Source organism: Acinonyx jubatus, chromosome B1 (assembly GCF_027475565.1).
Source record: "Acinonyx jubatus isolate Ajub_Pintada_27869175 chromosome B1, VMU_Ajub_asm_v1.0, whole genome shotgun sequence".
NCBI classification, from domain to species: domain Eukaryota; kingdom Metazoa; phylum Chordata; class Mammalia; order Carnivora; family Felidae; genus Acinonyx; species Acinonyx jubatus.
Window position 1 is genome coordinate 62727698 of NC_069382.1, and position 25953 is coordinate 62753650.

The 25953-nt window shown below is 36.6% G+C and overlaps 1 protein-coding gene across 5 annotated transcripts in view; it reads left to right on the top strand.

The window, feature by feature from the left end:
* Window positions 1-25953, top strand: part of MARCHF1 (membrane associated ring-CH-type finger 1) — an 853816-nt gene that overhangs the window by 378067 nt on the left and 449796 nt on the right. Inside the window, exon 1 of one of the 5 annotated variants that reach the window (XM_053216751.1) lies at window positions 1544-1676. The exons of 2 other annotated variants lie outside the window; for them this stretch is intronic. The gene's annotated coding sequence lies outside the window, so the exon portion shown is untranslated. Of the gene's footprint in view, window positions 1-1543; window positions 1677-25953 lie in introns of those variants that run through there. 2 more of the 5 variants (XM_027068373.2, XM_027068382.2) reach the window with 2 other exon arrangements.

Below are 25953 nucleotides of genomic sequence, written 5' to 3' on the forward strand. Positions count from 1 at the left end.
AGAGAGAGAGGGAGAGAATCCTAGGCAGGCTGCATGCTCAGCTCAGATCTTGACACAGGGCTCGATCCCATGGCCCTGGGATCATGACCTGAGCTGAAGTCAAGAGTCAGACACTCAACTGACTGAGCCACCCCAGTGCCCCTCTATTATGAGTTGAAAATACAAATATCACATCAAAATGACATTATTGTTGTGGAATACAAAACTAGTTAGAGATGAATTGTAGCTAGAAACTACTTTGAAGATCTCCTAGGTGATTGAGGAAAATTAGCAGTGTCCAAGGATACGTAAAAACAACCGATTTTCTGAATTTTGCTTCTTTTGGGGCAAAGAAACCCAAAAGACACTGAGAGATCTAATCTCTTCACAATGTCTGGAAAATATGAAGTGCATGTATCTAAGAGGAGAAAAGAAAATTCTGGCTTTTTAAAGAAAGAATAATGAATACCCTAACAAAGAGGAAATGATCATAGGGAAAGTGATTTTTAAAAGTTAGTGTATTTTGTGAATTCACTCTACTGAGAGATTGTATTTTTTTCAGAAATTTTGATGAACCATTTATTTTTTCCAAATTGTATTCACTGTTAAGAGGATAGTCACACCCTTAGCAGAGTCTGTTTCCTTTCTGGCAAAGCAAGAAGAGGCTACTACTGATTCTAACAAATACATTTCAGGGAGCAGGAGCTGCAGGAGCTTACTGCAGGAGCTGCAGTAAGGCTGAAATGGGCAGTGTTGCTCTGTGTCTCAGAATGATGATGCCTTCTCACTCCTGTTGCTGATGTCTTACTAACAAAGGTGCAGGGAATGGTTAACTCTCTTTTACAACCGGCCAAAGAAAGACATTTACACTTGCTCCCAATCTCTGTCTCTGTCTTTTTCTCTCCCTTCTTACTTTTAAGCACCTTGTTCAATGATCTTCACTTCAAGGCAGATCCCTTGACCTAAGTAGATTACTGAGGATGCATGAAGGACACAGCCAGCTCGCTGTGCTTTTCAAGGAAGAGATTTGGCTCCAAATAGGACACTAAGCTTTTCAGCCTTCTGCTTATTTACCTAGTCAGCAGGATGCAATGTCTCTGGGTGCTTAGTGGACTCCTGGGGAATCAGAGGAGAAACAAAAGCAGAAGTGGTAGCTGCTGCAAATGTGGGAGTCTATGCCATTAAAGGAAGCAGTTGCTAATAAGGGCCTGTGAGACCTAGGTTTCCTTGGTTTCCATGACAGTTATTAGGTACCATAGAAATTGAATTGTCTCCCACAATGCTCTTAGGGGAGAGGGGGTGCTCCAGTGACAAAGCAGTGCAGTTATGACTTGCAGTAAATCGTCCTTTTGAGAATGCAACACTCCCTGGATTATTTGCTCTTGAATTTCTTCTAAACTCCTTTTCAGTGTGTTTGACATTTTGGCCAGAGACCTTGGCTTCTGCTGCACAGTGTCTCAAACACTATTTTTCCCCCTTTTTGTTTAGAACTGAGCTTGGCAAAGCAAGGATATGAACAATTGTGCAGGTGGGCTACTCAGGGCGAGTGAAGAGATAAGGCATCCAATCAGGGACTGGAGTCCTGCAGCCCTGCCAGTATGCCCCTCCACCAGATTTCCGTAATCCCAGCACGGGAGACTGCCAGCAATGGGAGAAGTTCAGTGGGCAGAAACAAAGAGAAGAACAAGGAAGTCGAGGTAAGAGGAGGTTTGATTTGATAAAACAGGACAGTCAAGCCAACTGTAGCCAGGACTGTTCTTGGAGCCACAGGATATGGCTAAGGCTTAAGAGTAGCTGGCTCCCACTCTCAGTGCGTAGGAGTAGACTGGAAGAGAATCATTGCTGACTCACAGGCGCATATGAAATGTAACCTCCGTTTTCTGAATGAAGAAAGGAACCAAATCCATAAGGACACCTGGCTTATGGCTTGACAGATAGAAACTTCTGCCTCTTTTCCTAAACATCTGCAGAGTTGCTTTGAACTTTTATGACTCATGGGGCACAACCCAGCTGTCCTGAGTGGCTGTGGACATTGCTGTCATCCATTTTCAGCCCCCGGGGCTGTTGGTGTTTGCTAATTTTGCTTACTGCCCATTAAACTAGAATGTGTGAAAATAACTTTCTTAACAAAGTGGCAGAGAAGCCAAAGATACGCCAGCTATGTCACTGATAGCACTAATTAAGATGGCGTTTCTCTGTCTCATACGATCTATTGCTCTCTCTATTCATTTGGAATGTATATGTGTATATTACCTTTGTTTGATATGTTTCATTTGCATTTTTTTCTTCACAAAACATTATTTGAAACTTACATGGGCTAGAGAAATAGATTATTCAACTTATCACATTTAGGCCTTATTTGCAGTGAAGTTTAGCTGCTGTTGTTCTAACTGCTTGAAAGATCAGATGCTGAGAACTTATTTCAAAGCTTTTTAAGAAAGAGATTGAGCAGGCTCCAGGATTTGGGTGAAAATAATGTAAATGTTGTGCTCCCCTAAAAGGTACCTGGAGATAGGATACCAGAAACTATAATCCTCTTGTTTCTTTAACATAACTGTTGTTTAGACCTCAGGTCTTATTAATTTTGTAGAAAACGGTCTTTCCCCACCTCCAGTTCTGTGTGTCAGTCTTTTTTTCTCAAGAATAGGTGGTAGGGACAGAAGGCAGTGAAATAAAAACGAAACAAAGCAAAACAAACAAAGCAAATGGGAGTGAAGTGTCAAGAAGTGCCTTAGAGGAAGAGATCAATAAAGTCAAATGAGAAAAGACATTCTTAGCCTCTTTCTACTTTGTTTGAACTGACTTTGAAAATGTCATTGAAGAGCAGTGCAGTCTTGATGTGGCTAGAATTTGTACAGAACTTCAAGGGTTGGTCTAATTTAGCATGAGAAATACTTTTCCTTTAATTTAGTGATTTCCCTGTTCATAGGCACATTGGGTATTTCTGGAGTTTGTGAGAATGAAATATGTTTGTGAAGTGAGTAAACTTATTAGCTTAGTATTAATTGGAAATATTCCCCATAAAATTTTTCTTTCCTTTGACTTGGTAATGTGATTATTAGGACATCAAAGAACTGTCTCTCAAGTTTATTGGTGTGGGATGTGGAGTGAGGGGCACTGATCAGTTGTGAAAATGGATATGGAAATGCCAAAAGCAAGATTTATGAAAGTTATATATTACTCATTATCTGAGTTCTTTGATAGAATTGAAGATAATTTTGAAGGGAACTTCATAAGAAAATATTAGGTGGCAATTTTGATTGATATCCAGAATTATCAGTCTCTGAGTGATATTTGGAAATGAAAACACTGATTCAATTCCATGGGTTACCCTCCCTCACCCCCATTCCACCCTTCACATTTTGTCACCACCAGAACTCTCCTGCTGCTGATGTCTGCTTGGCTATGAATCAGAGAAAGCTGGGATGGCTTACATGACTTTTGGAAAATATCAAACAAATTTGGTTTTTGGCATGTTAGAAATAATAATGAAATTATTCAACCCCCAAAATAGCTGGAATCTTTAGCCAGATATTGATGTTAAGCCACATCTTCAGATATCCTTACAAACCTTTTAAAGAAGTATTCATTATGAGCCAACTGCATTTCTTTTGAAGGCAAATACACTTTATTATGTTACGGTTTGAGTCAGTGGGCATTCTTAAAGGAAAATAAGTGAATTATGAGAAAAAAGAAACTCTCAGCCAACATATTATTTTAAAAAGAGACATAATTCTTGGGATGCCTGGGTGGCTCAGTTAAGTGTCCGACTTCGGCTCAGGTCATGATCTCACAGACCCTGGGTTCGAGCCCCTCGTCGGGTTCTGCTTGCACTCTGTCTCTCAAAAATAAATAAACATTAAAATGTTTTTATTATTTATTTATTTTATTTTATTTATTTTTTAATGTTTATTCATGTTTTTTGAGGGACACAGCACAAGTTGGGGAGGGGCACAGAGAGAGGGAGACAGAATCTGAAACAGGCTCCAGGCTCTGAACTGTCAGTCCAGAGCCTGATGTGGGGCTCAAACTCACGAACTGTGAGATCATGACCTGAGCCTGAGTCAAACGCTCAACTGACTGAGCCACCCAGGCGTCCCAACATTAAAATGTTTTTAAAAGAGACATAATTCTGAGTATCAGAAAGGGAAGCACTTTTTACGTTTGAAATACATCTTGGTTTTCTTCAGGAGAGAGTTAAAATATGTTTGAAACATACTGTTAAATCTTATAGGGCATTAAATTGCTAAATACATAGTCCAAAAATTATAAATTGCATTTCAGGTGGATAGATTACATAGAATATATTCTGTGTGTTGGAAAGCAAGAAGAATATATTCAGGACAATATTTTCTATAATTTCAAGTGTTGATTCTCTCTAAAGGAAGTTAAAACATCTTGTACGCAAAATGAACATTTCCTGATTGTTGAACAAATGAAACAGATCCTTCTTTGAAGCTTTCTTAATGTATTTTGCTTATCTTAGAGTTATCAAAATAATATATGCATACATGAGGAAAACAATCTAGTTTCAGAATTAAGAATTTACTGATTCAGGGGCACCTGGGTCGCTCAGTCAGTTAGGTGTCCAAGTCTTGATTTTGGTTCAGGTCATGATCTTGTGGTTAGTGAGTTTGAGCCCCACATCAGGCTCTGTGCTAACAGAACAGAGCCTGCTCCAGATTCTCTCGCTGTCTCCCTCTCTCTCTGCCCCTCTTCCACTTGTGTGCTCGTGCTCTCTCAAAATAAATAAAGAAACTTAAAAAAAAAGGAAAAAAAAGAAAAAAATTGCTAATTAAAAGGTAAGCCAATTTAATTTGTTCCATTAGAAATTTAGAATCTCTTGAATATACAAATTTATTAACTTCACATCTAGTTTTTTTTGTTTTATTTTAAGGCATATAAAGAAAAAAGGAAAATGTATAAACTATTTCTTAAATATGATTATAGTCCAGAAGATTTAAGCTATAAGAAGTAATTCACAGATTTAAGATTTTTAAAAAATTGTAAATCTAACTCTAGGCTTTGTAATCAATATACATGTTGACATATTTCATGTGGCATAGCACTGTAATTATTTATCTCTTTGGTTAATAACCCCAGGAGTACAAAAACTAAAATAACATACTATATCCATTTTGGATATAGTTGGTATTAATATTTAGGGTAAGGGGAAGGATGCATACTTATCTTCCAAAGATAACAGCTCTGGAGGTTGTTTAGACAATTAAAGGGGGATGCCTCAGATATGCATTCCAGAGACAACATTTTATTAGCACAACCAGAAATGATCAGTCTCTTATGAAGTGATGGATGAATCAAAGTAATAGAAGATTTGTATATAATGTAGTTGGTCAAATTTATTAATTTATACCTGTATATAGATAGATAGGTAGATAGATAGATATCTAGACATGGAATGCTTAAGTGCAAGCTCCAAGAAAGTTCTGGAAAGGAAATTAGTAATCAGATTTAACTTCATAGCATGGAATCAGTGAGGGAAATTCAAATGTTTGGAGTGGGGTTAATTCATCTATATCTTCAAAAAGGCATGACCTTGAGAAAGCCATAGTGGAAGAGTCCTCTCTAAGGAGATTGCTAACTCCAGATCTCTCCAGCTGTCTTTCTCTAGTTGAGCACAAAGACTGACCAGTCTAGCTTCTTGAAATCTCGTTTGCCTAATTTTGTAAGTGGGCCACTTTGTTCCTGTTAATCCACTTTTCCCATCTTTTTTAGATGTGTTAACACCACTTCTTGGGCTGCAATTAATTCTCCTTAGGGATTTGGGCATATAGGACATCTGCCTCTTATAAGGGTAATCAAATTCTTAGATCTACGGGTAACTTTATTTCATACTGTATAACTGGAAATTAGGATGATTGTGCAAATTCCCATATTTAGTCAACTAGGATGTATTTTTTATAATTATTTAGGATTTATATGGAAATGTTTCTAAGCCCACTGAATTTTACATGTAGAAGTAAGCCAGGAATCATACCAAGGGTGTTCCTGCCACCTGCATTGCATGCTGCCATGCACTCCCGTCAGCACAGAGTCTGTACCTCAGATGACAGGAGTTTCATAAGACGAGAAAAGAGGGCATGAATGCTTTTCTTCTCACCTTTTCTCACTCACAAACTGACCATGTATGACAACCAGGCTTTAGGTTTGAGGGGAAAAAGCAAAAACACCTTTGATTATATGTACATTTTTTCTTTACTTTTTTCATGATTTTGATATTTTTCTTCTTCAATTTTTCCTTTCCTTTTAGAGTATATTTCTTTAAAGAATGTTTAGTCTCCTCCCTCTTTCCTGAGATGTCCCTTTCAAGATTTTCTACTTGCCTTTCCAGTGACAACCCCTGGGCCTCGTTTCCTCACTCAAAGTAGCTGCTGATCTGGCTTCATGAACTTGAGTGAATTGAAAACAATATGGCTTTTTAATATACATTATTCTGAACATAGTAGATAATTGTTATCTATCTGGTGGATAGACTTATTAATTCTATTTTTAGTAGAAAATTATGGAAGTTAAATACCATAGTTAATCTCAGGGCCAGAGATGTATTTGAGAAATCCAATTTCACACTTTATGTGTTTCTTTGTAATTAAGGTACCATAACCCTTTCACATTCTGTAAGCAGAATTTTTAGAATCAAAGGATCCCAGAATCAGAAAGTCTCTTAAAAATTCTTTATCTTAATGCCAAAAAAGAAACTGATAGAGAATAAATAACTTGCCAATATCACTTGATTAGTTAGATGTAAAGTTGGTACAAAAATACAAGCTTTCTGACTGCCAGTCTGCTGTCCTTTCTGTTATTACTGCATTTGGTGATTTCTTTTTCAAGGCATAAAATTATAGTACCAAAGATTAAAAGAATTCAGGTAATCCCTGAAGCTGCTAACCTCTGAATGGGGAAGTTTGGAGTTTTTGTTGTTATGTTTATTTGCTCATGATGCGTAAGGTTGGATGGGATATAAATGGGTCCTATTTACAGAATATAACTAGAGTTCATTTCATCAAAATTTAGAAAATAAGATAAAATTAAACAGTAATGGGCAGAATAGTTTAGTAGGGAGGACATGGACTGAGATTTGGCATACATGAAATGGAGTCCTGAATCACTTTTCGGCCTTTTGGCTAAGATCAAGTGCAGTATGAAATTGAGTCCTGGCTTCACCAAAACCCTTTAAATTTGAGTAAGTCATTTAACCTCTCTAGCTTGTGCCCTGGAGAAAAAGTACATTTACTAGTAAATGTAGAAAAAAGTACATTTACTAGATCCCATTTAAAAAATAAAGTTATTTTATTTTCTTCTGTTATTCCTTTACTATAATCATCTGATCATTCTCCATTCTGGGCACATAAAGACCATGATTGTCTTCAAAGGTGTACTTGGCTCGGGAGGATAGGTCTGAGTACTGAGGACTCACCTTTAAGGATACCTGTTGTCTCTGCTTCTTGAAAACCCCTTGAATAGACTTACTGTCTTCTTCCGGATGATTTGTATGAAAGCATGAGTTCTAGGTCTGAATATTGTGAGGGAAAAGATTGGAGTTTTAAGGCTGATCAGAGATACCACTGATACTAAAGCTGACTTGAAAATAGGCAGGACAGAGAAAGAAAAATGATGTTCTGAGTGATAAATGGATGAGCCACTGGATTAGTCCTTGCTTTAAACCAACCTTTGTTCAAAACCATGCAACTTTCCAATGAAGTGATTCAATTCCTTTATGGTTTGAACAAGTTTTTTGGTTGGATGTTATAACAGGATGCTAAACAGTTCTTTGCCAAAGGGTAGCTACAATAGTTTTCTTGTGTAACAACTGACTTCTGAGCTTGGAAATAGCTGAGATCCAGGTAAAGTAATCTGAAACATTAATTTATGAATAAACTGTGCACATTCTGTGCACAGAATGTCCTGTATTCACCAAATGAAATACATCTTTAGCAGATATGAATCTGACATTTTGGGGAGAATGCCAAGGAGTAAAAAGGCTAATTCTCTTTTCTTCAGAAGAGTACTTTCCAACTTCTGAGTCTCAATTGAATATTAGAGTCCCATGTGCTTATAGTGGATTCCATTGAGTATACTAATAGTATTGAAATAGTTTTATATAATGAAAACTGGTAAATTTCCATATTATTATTTGCTTTCAGCAATGAAATTACCATAATGCACATTATTTTTTCTTGTTTGAAACAGATGTTATGGGTAATTGCATTAATAAGTAAGACTGAATAACACATTTTATTGACAATTAAATGAAAACAGTAATTGCTGATACACCTTGAACAGTATTTAAATTTTTTTAATTTTTATTTTTAATTTTTTTTTAAATTTGAATATAGTTGGCACACAATGTTACATTAGTTTCAGTTGTACAACATAGTGATTGAACATTCTATATGTTATGTTACGCTCATGATGAGTGTAGCTACCATCTGTTGCCATGCAACTGGATTACAAGATCATTGACTATATTCCCTAGGCTGTGCCGTTTATTCTTACGAAGTATTCATTTTATGACTGGAAGTCTATACCTCCCACTCCCTTTCACCCATTTTGCATATCCACTCTCCACCATACCCCCACCCCTGCCTCTGGCAACCATCAGTTTCTTCTCTGAATTTACAGGTTTGTTTCTGCTCTTTGTTTATTCATTTGTTAGGTAGGTTGATTGTTAACACTCCTCTCTGGTGTTCATTTAAAAAATGTATTATGAATTCCTGGCTGGTTGAATGAGACTCAGTGTGATCGTTGGGTCTGAAAGATTATTGATCGAAAATCTTCATATGGAGGTGTGTTAGAGCATGGGAGGTTTAAGCAGGATTTTTAGAACTTGCCGATTAGTCAGCATTTAACTCAGTTTTTTGCAGCACTGACAGTGCCTACATGGATTTAGAATCCCTTAATTTGAGGTACTCCTGAAGGGAGAGGGATAGCAGTCTGAGTATTGCTTTCCCCCAGTTCATGCCTACAAGTATCACCCAAAGCCACTTGGAGCAGCCTTCATAACCTCCAGGTGAAGATGAGAAATGACATCTATTCGATACTCATTCTCTTTCCTGTCTCTGCAACTCTGTTAAATAATTGAAATAGGCGTGACATGAGGGTAGAGGTGGTGATAGGACTTTGCTCTTAAAAGAATGACAAGGAGATTGAAGAAAAGGACAGTGTTCCAGGGTGCTGGGTGTCTGACTGGGGCTTTCAGCCTCTCACATTTCACATTGATCATTCCATTCATCAGACCTTGCAAATCTGGATAAGGAAGGCGAAGAAAACAATTGCAGAGGGATCTCTTCCCCCACCCACTGCCAAAGAATACAATACACATTCTCTCATACAAAGGAACATTTTGAATTCTTCAGGATTTGTATTTTTGATGTCAACTTCAGAGGGTTTCTTAGGGAAAACATTCTGGCACCAGTAAACTATTGCACATGCAATGACACTGCTGGGCACAGAAAATGAAACTCATGTTTGAGATACGGAGTAAAAAGATATTTGTTAGGTGAGGCTGCAGCTGTGTGTTCTCACAAATGACCAAGTTCTTTATAGATAGTAATTATCCTTAACCTGTAAGCCTAAACAGGTTCACTCCTAAACAAGTTCCATAGGGCAGTGTATGGCTATGAATGCTTAGTGTGTAAAAGTTATATGCTTAAGTTGTATAGACTTAGGTCCACGACACAGTTTTACTTTCCAGTTTTTTTTCAAAATTTTCATGAGATTGTAAAATATGATAGAGATGTGTTAAATTTTACAAAGCTTTAGAAATGCAAATTCTATCAGTATGTTTTATTTTAATCTGAAACCACTTTTTATATGCCCATTTACTATGATACTACTACGATAGTTCATTCACATTTTGGAGGAAGTGATTTCTGCATACGGTTAGCCAGTTACACACCAAAGGATTCACCTTTGATTGTTGATGTTAACCATCTAACTCAGGCATTTTGTTTGGCAGCCAGTGGGAGTATAATAGAAACTTCATGCCTTAGAATTAGAAGGAAACTTGCTTGTTAATTGATACTGCCTATGTTGAGAGCCAACAGAGTCAGGTAGTTAAAAGCATGTTGGGTTCAAATTTGAGCTTTGCCACTTCTTAGCTGTGAGACCTTGGTGAGATTACTTAACATCTGTGTCTGAGTCCCCTTATGTGTAAAATAGTGACAAATATGGAGACTACCTTATAGAGCTATGAAAATTAAAATAAGTTAATATTTCTAAAAATCAAGGAAGATTCATTGAGACAAAATAAACACCATTAAGTGCTTGATAAATAAAAATGCTAAAGAAATCAATTCTCTATGTTCACTATATTCTGATGAATATATTTTATTATTCATAGTGAACATGACTCATTAATTAATACTTTCCATTAATAATGAGGAAATATTTAAGTTGCATGGCATCATAGATGGAGCCTATTATAATAATAATGATTAAAAAAATAGAAAGCAAATTCATTGCTATTTGAAATTTGCCAATACTCTTGACCTCTACTTGTACAGACCATTGTACCATTTGTCTGGTTGCCTTACATAAGTGAAACCTAACCTTATGGTGTTTCCTTGCTATCTTAACCTCAGTCTTGTAGCTGCTGGACCAAGGATTCTCTAGAGTCAAGAATTTGTAGAACACATGCTCTCCATGTGAATTTTCACTTCCATTCCATGTACATATTGCCAAGTATTCTGTATTTATGCTAATATTTTTCAACATTTCATGGGTTTTTAAAATTGAGTATTGTAGATACCATTATTTATTTGTTTTAATATACGAAATTTTTTGTCAAATTGGTTTCCATAAAACACCCAGTGCTCATCCCAAAAGATGCCCTCTTCAATAAGTGAGATACCGTTATTTTGATAATTCTTTGTACTTCATCTTCGTTGTGGTAACACTCTTATCTTTTGTTTTACCGCTTCTGTAGGTGTTATAAAGAACAGGCCCCACCAGGAAGAACTAAAATAACCATGAATGGGAAATTTTTTGAAAGTTTTCATGTATAGGATAATTTTGTGAATATTTGAGTACTTAGGAAAATAGTAATATTTTTTTTTCTAAATCATGGTAAGATTTAACAAAATAACATCATGCTGAACAGCTTTTAAATGCTCTTCAACTTTACAATGACAACTTTTTATTACAGCTGTTGAACTTAAAGGTACTGGCCTGGTTCAATTCTATATGAATTGTTCTGTGAAAAGTTTTTTTTTTTCCTTCTGATACTCTTTGGGGATATCAGTGCTGCACACGCACACACACACACACACACACACACACACATTCATATATTTATAATCATTAATCTAGTTACTAATTATTGAACATATACTACATGTTCAATAGGAATTGTTTTATGCACTTTCATTTTAACCCATAGCTTATCTATGAGATTATATTTCAGTTGATATTTCTGTGTAACAAATTGCCCCCAAACTTAATGGGTTTAAAGCAACCATTTTATAATGTTTATGAATTCTGTGGATCAGGAATCTGACAGTATGTGGTGAGATGGTTTACTGTTTGTGGCTGTGACTCCAAGTGTGTGACTCTGAGGTCACTGCAAACTAAGGACTGGGATTTTCTGAAAGCTCATTCATTCACATGTTGGGCACCTGAATTGGGGTGACCAGACGACTGGTACTGCCATCTGAGTAAACTACATGTGACTTCTTCATGTGTCATTGCATCCTCACAGCACGGTACTTCAGGGTAGTCAGAATTCTTATATGGAGACACGGATTCTGGGTGTGAGTTTTCTAACAAACAGATCAGAAGCTGCATTGCTTTTTATGACCCAGCATTGCTTTAGGCAGTAGCATGTTTATGTATTTTGAGAAAGAGAGTGAGCAAGCAGGAGAGGTTTTAGAAGAGAGGGAGAGAGAGAGAATCCCAAGCTGGCTCTTGCACTGTCAGCATGGAGCCTGAGGTAGGGCTTGAACCCATGAACCATGAGATCATGACGTGAGCGAAACCCAGAGTCACATGCTCAACGAACTGAGCCACCCAGGCTCCCCTAAGCAGTAGCCATTTAGTCAGGAAGGTTGCTCACATTTGTACCCAGATGCAAGGGCAGTGGATATAGATCTCACATTTTTTTTTAAATTGAAGTATCATTGACATATAACATTATATTAGTTTCAGGTGTACAAAGTAATGATTTACTATTTGTTTATATTGTGAAAGTATCACCACAGTAAGTTTTAGCTACCATCAGTCACCATACACAGTTACAAAATGTTTTTTTACTTATTTATTTAATTTATTTTTTAAAATATTTTTTAAAGTTTATTCATTTATTTGGGGCGGGGGCAAAGAGAAGGAGAGAGAAAGAGAGAGAGAGAATCCAACACAGGCTCCACACTGCCAGCATGGAGCCCAATGCAGGGCTCAAACTCACAAACTGTGAGATCATGACCTAGGCTAAAACCAAGAGTTGGATACTTAACAAATTGAGCCACCCAGGCATCCCCAAAATGTTTTTTATTATTGTGATTAAAACTTTTAAGGTTTACTCTCTAAGCAACTTTTAGACATACATTATAGTAATAGTAACTATAGTCACCAGGCCATCCATGCATCCACAAGACTGACTGACTGACTTATTTATTTATTTATTTATTTATTTATTTATTTATTTATTTACCACAAGTTTATGCCTTTGACTCCCTTGGCTCATTTTCCCACTTGACCATCACTACCTGTCTCTGGCAACCACCAGTCTGTTTTCTGTATCTATGTATTTGTTTATATGCATGTCTGTGTATATACATACATACATCATAACTATATACACATATTTATATATATGTTGCATATATAAGTGGAATCTTAGAGTATTTGTCTTTCCCTGTCTGACTTATTTCACTTAATATAATGCCTTCAAGGCCCATCCATGTTGTTACAAATGGCAAGATTTCATTCTTTTTTATGCTAACTGATATTCCTCTGTGTGTGTGTGTGTGTGTGTGTGTGTGTGTTGTGGGAATGTGTATTATATTTTCTTTATTCATCTATCAGTGGACACTTGTTTCCATATCTTGTCTATCGTAAATGAGGTGAAATGAACATGGGGGCGCATATATCTTTTTTAGTTAGTGCTGGATCATTTGCTAATTCTCTTATTAATTTTTTTAGGAACCTCCACACTGTTTTCTTTAATGGCTGCACCAATTTATATTCCCACCAAAAGAGTATAATAGGTTCCTTTTTCCACAACCTTGTAAACACTTCTTATTTCTTGTCTTTTTGAAAATAGCCATACTGACACATGTGAAGTTGTATCTCATTGTGGTTTTGAATTACAGTTCCTTGATGATTAGTAATGTTAGTGTTTTTTCATGTACCTGTTGGCCTTCTGTATTTGTTCTCTGGAAAAATATCTATTCAGATTTTCTGTCCATTTTTAAATTGGATTATTGCTATTATTATTATTTTCTTACTATTGTATGATTTCTTTATATATTTTGGATACTAATATCTTATCAGATACATGAACTGAAAATATTTTCTCCCATTCACTAGGTTGCCTTTTCATTTTGTTGATGTATCTATCCTTTCCTGTACAGAAGCTTTTTAGTGTAATGTAGTCCCACACACACATATGTGGGGCTTGAACTCATGACCCTGAGATCAAGACCTGAACTGAGATCAAGAGTCAGACGCTTAACAGACTGAGCCACCCAAGTGCCCCCCACTGACATATTTTTTATTTTGTTGCTTTTACTTTCCAAAGGTGTGATTTCCAAAAAATCATTTTCAAAACCCATGTCGAGGAGCTTTCCCACTGTGTCTTCTTCTAGCTCTTGGTTTATTTGATCTTATTTATTGTCTTTTTAGTCTTTATTTGTTTTTGCTGTAATCTTTGTTATTTCCTTTCTTCTACTAACTTTGGGCTTTGTTCTTCTTTTTCTGGTTCATTGAGGTATAAAGTTAGGTTGTTTATTTGAGATTTTTCTTATTTCTTGAGATAGGCACTTCTTGCTATTAACTTCTCTCATAGAACTACTTTTGTTGTGAGTTGCCTGGGCAGCATAGTTGGTTAAATGACTGACTCTTGATTTCAGCTCAGGTCATGATCTCATGGTTCATGGGACTGAGCTCCATATCAGGCTCTGTATTGACAGCATGGAGCCTGCTTGGGATTCTCTCTCTCCCTCTCTCTCTCTCTGCCCTTCCCCGACTCATGCATGCTCTCTCAAAATAAATAAACATTAAAAAAACAACTACTTTTGTTACCTCCCATGTTTTGGTGTGTTGTATTTCCATTTCTCTCAAGATATTTTTTTGAATTCACTTTTAATTTCTTCATTGAGCCAGTTGGTATTAGGTAACCTAGTTTTTTATCTCCACATATTTGTGGAATTTCCAGTGTTTTTTCTTGTAATTGATTTCTAGTTTTATAGCACTGTGGTAGGGAAATATGCTTAATGTTCAGTTTTGTTTTTGTTTTTGTTTTTGTTTTGTTAGTACTCATGTTTTGGCTCATTATCTGATCTATCCTGGAGAATGTTCCACGTGAACCTGAGAGAAATGTGAATTCTATTGCCTTTGGATAGAATGTTCTGTATGTCTCTGTTGAGTCCATCTGTTCTAATATATAATTTAAGGCTGATGTTTTCATATTGATTTTTCATCTGGATGATCTATCCATTGATGTAAGTAGGGTGTTAAAGTTTCTTACTTTTATTTTTATTTATTTTTATTTTTCAAGTGTATTTATTTTTGAGAGAGACAGAGACACCATTAGCAGGGGAGGGGCAGAGAGAGAGAGAGAGAGACAGAGAGAGAGAGAACCCCAAGCAGGCTCTGTGCTGTCAGCACAGAGCCCAATGCAGGGCTTGAACTCATGAAACCAAGAGATCCTGACCTGAGCCAAAACCAAGAGCCAGATGTTTAACTGACTGAGCCATCTAGGACCCGTTTTGTAATTTTTTTAAGGTCTCTTACTTTCATTGCTTTGCTATCTATTCCTCCCTTTAGATCTGTTAATATTTGCTTTATGTATTTTGGGGCTCCTACACTGGGTGCATAAATGTTTACAAATGTTATATTTTCTTGTTGGATTAACTCTATCATTATGTATGACCTTCTTTGTCTCTTACTAGTCTTTGTTTTGAAGTCTATTTTGTCTGATACCAAAGTATTGCTGCTGCTGATTTCTTTTGGTTTTCATTTGTGTGGGATATCTTTTTACATCCTTCCCTTTCAGTTTGTGTATGCCTTATGTCTGAAGTGAGTCTTTTGTAGGCAGCATATAAGATGAGTTTTATTTTATTCATTCAACCACTCTATGTATTTGAATGGAAAATTTAGTCCATTTACATAAAAAGAATTATTGATATATATGTACTTATTGCCATTTTGTGGATTATTTTCTGGCTGTTTGGTAGTTCCTCTATTTCTTTCTTCTTCTCTTGGTCTCTTCCTTTGTGATTTGATGATTTGTTATAGTGGTATACTTAGATTCCTTTCTTACTATCTTTTGTGGTTACCATGAGGCTTACATATAATGACTTATATTTATAAAAGTCTATTTTAAGTTGATATCAACATAAATTTGAACACACTGTAAAATTTCGTTTTAACCCCCTGAACATTTTATGTTTTTAATGTCACATTTTACATATTTTTATCTTTTGTATCCCTTAACTAATTGTAGTTGAAACTATTTTTATTATTTTCATCTTCTAACCTTCATACTAGTTTTTAAGTGATCATTTCACTACCTTTACCTATATTTGCCTTCACCTGTGAGACTTATACTTTCATATGATTTCTCATTACTAATTAGTGCCTTTTTTTCTGCTTAAGGAAGTCCCTTTAACATTATTTGTAAGACTATTTTAGTTGTGGTAAACTCTTTTAGCTCTTGCTTGTCTGGAAAACTCTTTATCTTTCATTTAATTCTGAATGATAGGTTAGCTGGGTAGAACATTCTTGTTTGCATTTTTTTTTCTTTTAGCATTTTGACTGTATTGTGCTACTCCCTTCTGTTCTGCAAGGTTTCTGCTGAAAACTCTGCTGATAATCTTATGGGGCTTCCTTTGCTTGTAATGAGCTTTTTTTCTTTTGCTGCTTGTTTAAGATTATTTCCTTTGTCCTTAACATTTGATTTTATAATTATAATGTGCAGATCCCATACTTTGGTGGTAGTCAGGCCAGATGGTTTTAGGCTTATGTTTTTAAACCACCACATTTCACCTGCAGCCACCATTACTTGCATTCCTTTCCTTGAATTGTAGGGTGCAAAATACCATTACTTTTCCCCAAGCCCTCTGAAGTCTTACCCTATTTTGTCATCAAATACAAGTCCAAGATCTTGCCATCTCAATTTTCCAGTTGGCTTCTTGAGTACAGTTCATCTAGTATGGTTGTTTTCAATCTGAAGAACCTAAAATAAACAGACAGGTTATCTGTACGGTATACACTTAACATAACAATGGCTGAGTAACTTCCATAGACACTCCTATTCAAAAAGGAGGAAAATAAGAGACACGTAGCAGTCACTAATCCATAACGATTCTGAAGTCCAGCTGCAAATTTGTTGCGAGTTCTTTGACTAGGGTTTATTCCTACTTTCTAAAGCAGTTTTCTGAGACTCTTAGTTCTGCTCTATAGCTCTTGGTTATTATTTTCACTATATTCTATTTTTTTCCATAAAATTTTATTTGTACTTCAAATGAGGATCCCCCTCAAGCTTGCTTCCTTCTTATGAAAGGTGGCAAGTACAAAGGCCTCTTTTTATTTTGGACTCATTTCTTTCAGTCAAAACTGACTAATTTCTTTAAGCATTTTGTGGGTTTCCTATGTTTTGATTTATAATACACTTGATTTGACAAAAGCCATAGCCACATTCTGTTTAAAATAAATACAACTGTATTGGCTTCCTGTGAGGCTGATGGAGTCCAGGATCTTAAATTTCTCAGAATACCTATTATTTAAGAGAGATAATTTGCCAGGGATGCTCCTAATGTCTTAGATAACTTTTATCTCTTTCACAAAGCTTATGAAGCACTATTTCTAGTCTTTCTAAGTTCTTACCAAAGAGTTTTTCTGTTCATATCCTTGACTTCACCTTAACCCTAAGATGTTTATCTCAGAGGAACCAGGATTTGATATTTTCCCTGAGGTGTTTTTCTAATTTGAGACTCTTCCTCTGGTTGATATGGAGATGGAGATATAGTTTTATTTTTAAATAAAAGAAACAAGTCCCAGGTGGGCGTCTGACTTTGGCTTAGGTCATGATCTCATGGCTCAGTTCGTGGGTTTGGGTTCTGCATCAGGCTCTGTGCTGACAGCTCTGAGCCTGGAGCCTGCTTCAGATTCTGTCTCTCTCTTTCTGTCTCTGTCACTCCTCTGCTTGCACTCTGTTTCTCTGTCTCTCAAATATAAATAAACATTTTTTTAAAAAGGAACAAGTCCTAGCTCCTTTATATTTTCTCTAAATTTTGCTTAAAAATAGAAATTTTCTTTCAGTTTGTCATTATTCTTGTATCTTATATGCTGCTTGTACATAGCTTGTAAAGCTATTTTCCCCATCATCAGTGAGAATGCTGCTGAACTTTGATCACCCTTTTTGTCAACCTCCAATGATAATTTCTTCCCAAATTCCCCATTATTTTATCAACAGTCTCCTTGAGGTCTTTTAAGCTCTCACAAATAATCTTTTTAAGGTCTGTATTATTAGGGTTCTTCAGAGAAACAGGACCAATGAGAGATTAGATAGATGGATGGGTGGGTAGGTAGGTAGGTAGATAGATAGATAGATAGATAGACAGATAGATAGATAGATAGATACAAAGATAGAAATATATAGAGGAGTATATATATAAAGATAATTATTATTAGGAACTAGCTCACCTGATTAAAGAGGTTAAGTGTTGCCAAGATATCCAGTTGGCAATCTGGAAACCCAAAGAGCCTGTCGTAGAAGTTTCTGTCTGAAAGCCAGCAGGCTTGAGAGCCAAAAAGAACCAACTATTTTAGTTTAAGTCTGAAGGAGAAGATGTTATGTCCCAGTTCAATCAGTCATATAGAAAGAGTTCTTACTTAACTTTTTTTGTTCTATTCAGGTCTTTGATTCGATTAAGGCTATCCATGTTAGGGAGGGCAATCTGATTTTCTCAGTCTAATGATTTAAATAGTAATTTTATCTAGAAACATCTTCACAGATAGACCCAGAATAATTTTTGGCCAAATGTTTGGGCACCCATGGGCCAGTCAAATTGACACATAAAATTAACTACCACAGGGTCCTCTAAGATTCTGTGGGATACCTGTTTCCAAAGCCAGGGCACATAGTTAGGGTTTTTATGGTAGCACCTATCTTTCAAGCACCACAATTCTGTTACGGCTACTATCACTACATAACAAATTACCCCAGAACTTAATGCCTTAAAACAAATGCTGTTGTGCTGAGGAATTCTGTCGGTTAGGAATTCAGACAAAGAAAAGCAGGGATGAAGCATAGCAGCATGGCATCATTCCCTACTGCATGATGCCTGGGGCCTCTGCTGGAAAGATTCAAAGATTGTATAAAATAACTCAGCAGTTGGAAGCTGGAATCATCTGATGGTTTATTCATTTACATTTCTGGTACATGCATTAAGAGGACTCCAAGATTAAGAGTGCCAACTAGAGTGCCTGCACGTGGCAAAAATGCCTTCTTAACAGCCTGACAATTTCAGGATACTCAAATTTCTCAAATGGAGGCTCAGGGCTTCAGTTGGGACTATGCCAACAATCAAGGTATAAGGTACATCGCCTTTTATGATCAAGTCTTGGAAGTCATGCATGATTATTTCCAGTAGAGTCTGTTTGTTGAAATAGTCACAAGCCCATTCTATTCAAAAGGAAGTGTCACAGACCCTGCCTCCTGAAGTGAATCATGTCAAATAACTTAGGAATCATGTTTAAACCACCACAAATGGTTACTGCCATTATCTTCATTTTATAGTTCAGGAAATTTGGGCCCAGAAAGATGTGGTATTTTTCCAAAAACACACTTAATAAGAGGCAAAGCCAAGATGTAAATACAGGCAATATGACTCCAGAGGCTATATTTAAAACCACTGTGTTACTTTGTTGTTTCCCATTGTGCAACACAGAACGGGTGTTTTAGCATGCTAGACCTTAAAGAGGATAATTCACTTCCATTTAAAATTGTTTATTCAGTATGCATTTAGTAGTACCAACAAGAGCCAAACACAGGCCAGGGTACTAAGGATACGGTAGCGAGCAAAAGGAACATAGTCTCTGTCTTTATGCAGCATAAAAATCTAGTTCTTCATTGTCTTTCTCAGCACCCTTATTTGTTATTTCTTGCAATAGATCCTTGTCACTTTTTAATGTGAAGATTTATTTTTACTGTAGGTTTACTCTGTGTGGCTATGGTGGGTTAACTGCAGTAATGATCTCTGTTTATTTTTGTCCCCCTATATTCAAGGCCTTTGGTAGTGCCTCATAATGTTGTTTCTGGACTTGGCTACATGACTTCCTTTGGCTAGTAGGAAGAATGATGGAAGCCAAGCCTTGAAAAATACTTGTGCATTAGCATTTACCCTCCTGCTTTTCTTGCAAAGTGGTTAGTGCGAGAACCCCTATGGATAATAAGAGAAAGCTAGACCAGTCACCTCTGTTGCCCCCAGCAATAGATGGGCAGTGACAAGACATGTGCGTAAGGCTGTCAAAGACCGGTAGCCCCTAGCTGACAACGGATATATGGACAAGACTAATTGACTAATGCAGGCCCAAATATCTACTCCATGGAATCATGAGCTAAATAAATGCATGTTGTTTTAAGTTTTGCAGTAATTTGTTACACAGCCATGGAAGCTGTTGCAATGGTCTTCTTTAAAATATATGTTATGGTTTTTGTTCTAGAGCCTGACTTTACACATGATAAATTTGTACAGCTTGTTTTGAGAATCCCTGAAGAGGTTAAATGTAGTTTTTCTGCTTGCCACACTTTTTTTTAAAGGACATGATAATCTATTTTAATACCACATTTACATATAGAAATCATCTTTGCTAGATTGGTTAATTTCAGCTGCTAAATTAACTTTACAACCTTAACAATTACATTGATAGTGACTAATTCTGATTCTTCCATTTAGATTTCTATACCTAATGGAGCTCTTAAAACATACATTGAAGGCTTTTTTTTAGTACAAATATACCTTATAAATAAATCTAATACTTAAAAGTAGAGCATGCATTAGCTTTTAAAAATTAAAGAAGTTCAAATGCAAACTGCAAAATCCTTTTTACAGGACTCTTTCCCTTGACTAATTCATATTTCAGTGTTTTTATAATATTGTAAATGGTATAATAAAAGGCATATATACTTAAATATGTAACATTGTATTTAAAATACAATATTATAGGCTCAATAATATTAGATGATATACTTGCGGTTCCTGGGTGGCTTAGTCTGACTCTTGATTTCGGCTCAGGTCATGATGTCACGGTTCCTGGGTTCAAGCCCCACAGTGAGCTCTGCACCAACAATGCAGAGCCTGCTTGGGATTCTCTCTGTCTCCCCATCAGAGTTCTCTCTCTCTCTCTCTCTCTCTCTCTCTCTCTCTCTCTCAAAATAAATGAATAAACTTAAAATTTTTTTTCTAAAAAAAAAAAAAGAAGAGAGACTGAATCTTCTCATTTAGCCCCTATACCCTTAATATAGTAGCTCTCCACTTATGATATAAAACATGGTTTAAAAAAATTTGGGGGCACACTCTATTTTAAGTCTTGGCCCATTCGATCATTACCTGGCTTTCTTATTTCTTTACTTTAGCCTTAGTTTCCCCAACTCTACCATGGTTTAGCCTCCATACTTAACACAGTTAGCCTTGCTTCCCTAGTATGCCAGCCTCAGACACCTGCTTGCTTCTGACTTCTGCAAACATTCTTAGTTTCACTGTCATTATAGTTTCTTATATAGAGAGAGTCTCTCCACTAGCTTTGTTTCTGCAGATCTTCATTAACTGGGCTAACCTGACAGACAAATATAAGATGATAAACTTGAACTAGTCTGCCTGTAAAACACTACAATTAAGTTATATGTAATACAGTTGTTCCTCGGGTTTCCAGTAACCACGGGCTTTTCTTTAGTTTGGGGCATACGAAGCTCATTTCTGCCTTAGGGAGTGGAATATACTGTTTCCATTTACCTGTTTTGCTTTCCCCCTAATTCCCTATGTGGCAGACTCTAGGGTTTGTCTTAACTAGTAGCCCACTGCATAGTTTTATTTGCTTCATTACTATGGATCACAATCTGCAATGGTCTACTCCTTCTATTTCTACTTGAAAATAAGGCACTTAAGTGAAAAATTCTTTCTCTCTCATTGGTTATAGTTACAGTGCCCAGAGCAGTGTTGGCACCTTATAATCTCCCAAGGGGTGTGGGATGAGACCGTCATATTTAGAACTAGTGATATTATAGTTTCACTCTAATCCATACTGTTCAGAACTTGCCAGAGGTGTTGTGTTTAGTTCCAGTTTTTGCAAGTTAGGAGCACTATTGACAAACTAAAGTGTTCTAAGAAAAACTCAGGTAAGCGAAGAGGCTTGAAGCAATTTTTCTATGTAAAAAAAAAATCTGTCTTCAGAGGATATATAGGTATGTCTTAGAGAATAACTGTTGTGCCATATAATAACACTTTTTGTAAGTATTTGGACAGTTGAGCTAGGGGAAAGGGATTAAATATGTTCTTTGGAGCACTGGAATGCATAGCCTAGATTTAAAGAGGATACTGAATGTAAGAGTCTGATAAGAACTTATTAAAAGTAACCAAGGTCCTCTTTTTCAGAAAAAGAAAAATAGACCCTAGTGTGTTTGTATCAACATATGCCCCAAGTTGTTATAGATCTTGAGATGTAGAGTTAAAACTAGAGTCTAGGCTTCCTGACTGTCTTTCATTGTTCTTTACACTATAATTTATTTCCTTTACACTTAAATATTTTCTCAAACACTTGAAGGAGCTTGAGACTCTCTTTATTCATTTGTTCATTCGTTCATCTATTCAACAAAAATATATTGAGTATTAACTATCTACTAGAATTCCAGCAGTTACAGATAGAGTGTTATTTATATAGATGAATTCCTGATCCTCCCAGAGTTTACCTTCCATCATGTGTTGGAAGAAGCATTTGATCAAGTGTGATTACCGGGCTCAGATTACTGAGGTTAGTCTTGTAGGGAGGTAGAATTTTTGCACTATACATAAGAACTTTAATTTAATATTAAGAACTGGATTTTTCAGTCTGGAAATAAAAGAGATTGCTTCTTGAAACAGAAGAGCTCCTCAGTCTCTGAAATGTTCAAACAGGCAGAGAGGCTTTGGAGGAAATACTTCAAAGAGTTTACATTCCAAATGGGAAGAAAGTCAAGTTCCTCTTCCTTTAGAGTCTACTTTGTTCTATTTTGAAGCTTGCCCAGATGCATGATTAATGTGTTATGAGGGAGCTAATGGACAGTTTGGTGCAGTTCTCAGGTGGCCCTCGGACCCATGGGAAAACAGTTCAATGAAAGGTTCTCCACCTAGATTGTCTGGTTTAGACCTGGAGACCTGTTATCAATCTGAATATTTTCAAGACAGTAAAAATAGAGGTTCAAACATATTATACAGTTTTAAACTAGGAGGCTTTACCTCCAAACAAGTATTTTTTAAAACACCTACCATGTGCCTAACACTCTGAAGAGATGTCACAAACAGAATCTGGAAAGATGTCATGCCATCAGAGTAATGAAGTCATTGTGCCTGTATTGGAAGCTCTGTCTCTCTCAGGCCCTTGAAATGTGTGACATCTACCTAGTCCTTGCTCTGTCCTAATTATCATCCTACCTCCTGCTCACCAAGTGTCACTTTGGCTAAGTGATTTAATGAATGAAACATGTTTCTTTGAATATAAGTCCTGTTTACTTAAGTAGTGGTTGAATATTTCAGATCATTTTGAGACGGTGTTTGTTGCCATTCTCCTTATTCTACCCCCAAATATGTGTTATGAACTGAATAATTTAGGTACATTGAGTAGCATTGTTTCCTCCACTGTTCCATGTTTGCACTCTAATCTACATATTTTTGTTGAATGATAAATACATTTATTGATTAATAAGCTACGTTGCATCAAATTTAAAAAAATTGGATCATAGAAACATGTCGCATGTGGCATACATTTCTGTTTCATGTCATTTGTTTCGATCTGTTGCCTGTCCAGATGGACTACAACATACGCCACTTTGAACACTAAGGGTAAATAATGAAAGGATAAACCTACAGTCTGAGGAAAATCATTTTTACTTTTACATTAAATCTAATTTATTTTTCTATAAAAGCAGGGCACAGTTAAAATAAATATTCCTGTTGCTCTCATGTACCAACTTCATTGTCCAAAATCAGTTCTCTGATGAGGGTTGATGGGGGGTGGGAGGGAGGGGAGGGTGGGTGATGGGTATTGAGGAGGGCATCTTTTGGGATGAGCACTGGGTGTTGTATGAAAACCAATTTGACAATAAACTTCATATATTGAAAAAAAAAAAAGAATCAGTTCTCCGAGAAGCATTATTTCTTCCCTGAAATCTGTCACCACACTGACAGAGATCTCTTTGAACACATTTTAAAGTATCCTCTGGGGATGTGTCAAGTAAGAAATTGCTGCGGCTGAGGTCAGAGAGGTTTTTTTCCTGCTTTCACCTCTAGGGTTTTGATGGTTTCCTGTCTCACATTCAGGTCCTTTATCCATTTTGAGTTTGTTTTTTGAATGGTGTAAGAAAGTGGTCTAGTTTCATCCTTCTGCATGTTGCTGTCCAGTTCTCCCAGCACCATTTGTTAAAGAGACTGTCTTTTTTCCATTGGATGTTCTTTCCTGCTTTGTCAAAGATTAGTTGGCCACACTTTGTGGGTCTAATTCTGGGGTTTCTATTCAATTCCATTGGTCTATGTGTCTGTTTTTGTTCCAATACCATGCTGTCTTGATGATTACAGCTTTGTAGTAGAGGCTAAAATCTGGGATTGTGATGCCTCCTGCTTTGGTCTTCTTCAAAATTACTTTGGCTATTCGGGGCCTTTTGTGATTCCATACACATTTTAGGATTGCTTGTTCTAGCTTCGAGAAGAATGCTGGTACAATTTTGATTGGGATTGTATTAAATGTGTAGATAGCTTTGGGTAGTATTGACATTTTAACAATATTTATTCTTCTAATCCATGAGCATGGAATGTTTTTCCATTTCTTTATATCTTCTTCAATTTCCTTCATAAGCTTTCTATAGTTTTCAGCATACAGATCTTTTACATCTTTGGTTAGGTTTATTCCTGGGTATTTTATGCGTCTTGGTGCAATTGTGAATGGGATCAGTTTCTTTATTTGTCTTTCTGTTGCTTCATTATTAGTGTATAAGAATACAACTGATTTCTGTACATTGATTTTGTATCCTGCGACTTTGCTGAATTCATGTATCCGTTCTAGCAAACTTATTTGACACATCCCCAAAGGCAAGGGAATTAAAAGCAAAAATGAACTATTTGGACCTCATGAAGGTAAAAAGCTTCTAGACTGCAATGGAAACAATCAATGAAACTAAAAGGCAACCAATGGAATGGGAAAAGATATTTGCAAATGACATATCAGACAAAGGGCTAGTATCCAAAATCTGTAAAGAACTCACCAAACTCCACACCCGAAAAAAACAATCCAGTGAAGAAATGGGCAAAAGACATGATTAGACACTTCTCTAAAGAAGACATCCAGATGGCCAACAGGCACATGAAAAATTGCTCAACGTTACTCCTCATCAGGGAAATACAAGTCAAAACCACACTCAGATATTACCTCACGCCAGTCAGAGTGGCTAAAATGAACAAATCAGGAGACTATAGATGCTGGCGAGGATGTGGAGAAATGGGAACCCTCTTGCACTGTTGGTGGGAATGAAAACTGGTGCAGCCGCTGTGGAAAACAGTGTGGAGGTTCCTCAAAAAATTAAAAATAGACCTACCCTATGACCCAGCAATAGCACTGCTAGGAATTTACGCAAGGGATACAGGAGTACTGATGCATAGGGGCACTTGTACCCCAATGTTTATAGCAGCATTCTCAACAATAGCCAAATTGTGGAAAAAGCCTAAATGTCCATCAACTGATGAATGGATAAATTGTGGTTTATATACACAATGGAATACTACGTGGCAATGAGAAAGAATGAAATATGGCCTTTTGTAGCAACGTGGATGGAACTGGAGAGTGTGATGCTAAGTGAAATAAGCCCTACAGAGAAAGACAGATACCATATGTTTTCACTCTTATGTGGATCCTGAGAAACATAACATTTAAGACCATGGGGGAGGGGAAGAAAAAAAAAAGGTTAGAGAGGGAGGGAGCCAAAACATAAGAGATTCTTAAAAACGGAGAACAAACTGAGGGTTGATGGGGGGTGGGAGGGAGGGGAGGGTGGGTGACGGGTATTGAGGAGGGCACCTGTTGGGATGAGCACTGGGTGTTGTATGGAAACCAATTTGACAATAAATTCATATTTAAAAAAATACAAAATAAAATAAAGCATCCTCATTCCAGCATGAAGTTTGCTTTAACTTGTAGAAAATGCCATAGGAAACACACTGAATTTCATGATGCTGCTCTTATATATTTTTTTACTTGAAATGGCATTCTTAGATATTGAGCTTATTAGCACAAGATAGGAAAATGCAAATCGTTTAAGAGCTATGCATATGAAGAGAGGGAATTTGATCCCTGTTTCTCTGGCAGTGAGTGGGCTACATCCCTCCCCTAGGAATACCTTCCCAGTGTTTTTTTTTTTTTTTTTGCCCAGGTTCTCAGAGAAGCAGATGACCAATCCATAGAGCATAGAGTAACTGCCCAACTTGCCCCATGGGTCTGCTGAAAACAAATCAAGTGCCTATGACTAGCCATGATGCCTAGCTGATTCTCCTTTGT